At 34.6% G+C, this 2,295-nt stretch overlaps 1 non-coding gene across 1 annotated transcript; it reads left to right on the top strand.

Moving 5' to 3' along the window:
- Positions 1-2,035: 2,035 nt before the first annotated feature.
- On the top strand, positions 2,036-2,111 carry TRNAP-CGG (transfer RNA proline (anticodon CGG)). The gene has a single exon. It is a non-coding gene; the product is annotated as a tRNA-Pro (tRNA).
- Positions 2,112-2,295: the final 184 nt, after the last annotated feature.

Below are 2,295 nucleotides of genomic sequence, written 5' to 3'. Positions count from 1 at the left end.
TAATACGTACAATTGACAGCTTTCGTTTTATAAGCGAAAAACCTGTTTTTTGCAACTATTCGAATTTTTTTCGCATATTTCCCACACGAGTTGCAAGTCTCAAACATATACATTCCTTTTCTAATGGCCTTCCGAACATTTTTGTCGAGAGAAATGCCTGTTTACAATTTTTCCGCGAAAAAACCCTAATTCTACTGGACTATTAAGTTTAAAGCATAAAACGAGACGCACAGATTATTGTATAAAACGCGTAACACATAGTGCATAAGAACACGTACCTCTTCCTCAAAGAGGAAGATCAACGTTTCTTCTTTTTCATAAAATAAACAACTTTGGTTAATTCAATTTTTTATGCCTTATATATCATGCATAATACAAAAGTCTGCCCCTCGCTTTATACTTTGAACTTACCTGCTTACAAAATGTCAGGTACCACATATGGATAAACACTCTTCGAATGTAATATATATAAAAAATTGTTAAATGGTTACCTGTGGAAAAGAATGTGAAATGGTTGTTTCTGTGTCACTTTTTACAAGTAATTTCCTGCAAATACACATGATAATGATGTAACGGCACATGCGCATACCAATACAATATAGCCTATACGAAGTTAGTCCCCCACTTTTCGAATTCATTTATTTTGCGAATTATGCTGAATTGTGGTAGGTTTGTGCTATATTGTGCTCGAATATTAATGCCAAACTACGAAAAATACACTACAAAATTTACAAATAATAACAATTACCGAATAATTGACAGAAAAGTAGGTCACCGAGAGACACTCGCGAATAAAGTGCTCTTAATATCGCTGCGCCTACGACACTGAGAGTTGTACTGACTTGTGCTAGGCTAGCACAACTCAGATATGCAATATCAATCACATCGAAGCGTTAGAAACCCAAATTTTGAACGAAAAATGCTTACGCAAGCGGTCGCGCTCAAGAGTAAAGTACCCTTAATATCGTTGTGCCAGCAAATCTAACGTTTGTACTGACTTGTGCTAGGCTAGCACAACTCAGATATGCAATATCAATCACATCGAAGCGTTAGAAACCCGAATTTTGAACGAAAAATGCTTACGTGAGCGGTCGCGCTCAAGAGTAAAGTACCCTTATGCCTAAATTCTAAGCAGAATCGTAAGACTCGTAACATATTCCTGTAAGACTTGTAAACATTTTTAAGTGCTTATACCATTATACAATATTTTTACAGACAACTTCTTACTAGCCATAAAATTTACAAAAAATCATAGATATTTATGAATAATCGTACACATCTTACAATATATACGCTTAAACTTAGAGAATAATAATCATAAGTTTTTACAAGTTTTACAAGAACACGTTACGATTCTTACGATTCTGCTTAGAATTGACCCATTAATATCTTTATGCCAACGAATCTAACGTTTGTGGTAACTTATGCTAGGCTAGCACAACTCAGATATGCAATTTGGTGGTATTTAACTAACGGATACCAATGTTAGCGTTATTTTTATTCATAATTATAAAAACTGGAAAAATCGCAAAGTGGGGGTTGTCCTAAAATACGGTTTTTTTGAATTTTTAACGTTTTTTTCGTAGTTTGTCATTAATATTTGAGCACAATGTAGCACACACCCACAATATAATATAGAATAAAAATCAAGGAAAAGATTCAGTACCAATTTCGCGACGCGAAACAGGTCGGCATTCATAGTCGATTCTTACATTTAAGACTGTTTTAATTCAATCTTAACATGTCGTAAGTCAATCCGAGGACTGTATTAGCATCTTAAGACATTATTTAAAACAGTTTTAAAGTAAAAACGGACTATGAATACCGTCCCATGTTTCGCGTTTCATAGTTGGTAAGCCTGGGTAATAGAGCGACAGCGCAGGCTAAAAGTAGGCGTGGTCAAGCCTAACTGCACACACCATGTAATACTTCCATCATGGTAATGGTCGTAATTATTACTTATTTCTTAAATCACGCTGCCAGTAAAAGCGTTCACTCACTATACATATCAATTATTGCGAAGAATATTACCAAAGCCTCAGTGGTCGAGTTAGTTAAGACACTCTTCTCGGATAGTCGAGAGGTCCCAGGTTCGAATCCTGGCTGAGGTAATGTTCGAATGTTTCGGCACACAGTCACATCTGAGATAATTAAAATTTAAAAATTAAGATCTCGTATTGTATTTATAACATCTAACTTGACCGTTTATTGGTGTTCTTTGTATTTATATGCTTAAGCATTTACACGGTCGTAATTATTACTTATTTCTAAGAATATAATATATTAGTAAAATAG

The sequence above is a fragment of the Trachymyrmex cornetzi genome, unplaced genomic scaffold (assembly GCF_001594075.2).
Source record: "Trachymyrmex cornetzi isolate Tcor2-1 unplaced genomic scaffold, Tcor1.1 scaffold1313, whole genome shotgun sequence".
In the NCBI taxonomy this organism is placed as follows: domain Eukaryota; kingdom Metazoa; phylum Arthropoda; class Insecta; order Hymenoptera; family Formicidae; genus Trachymyrmex; species Trachymyrmex cornetzi.
Note: the sequence above shows the minus strand (reverse complement) of the source record. Positions and strands in the feature narration are given on the sequence as shown.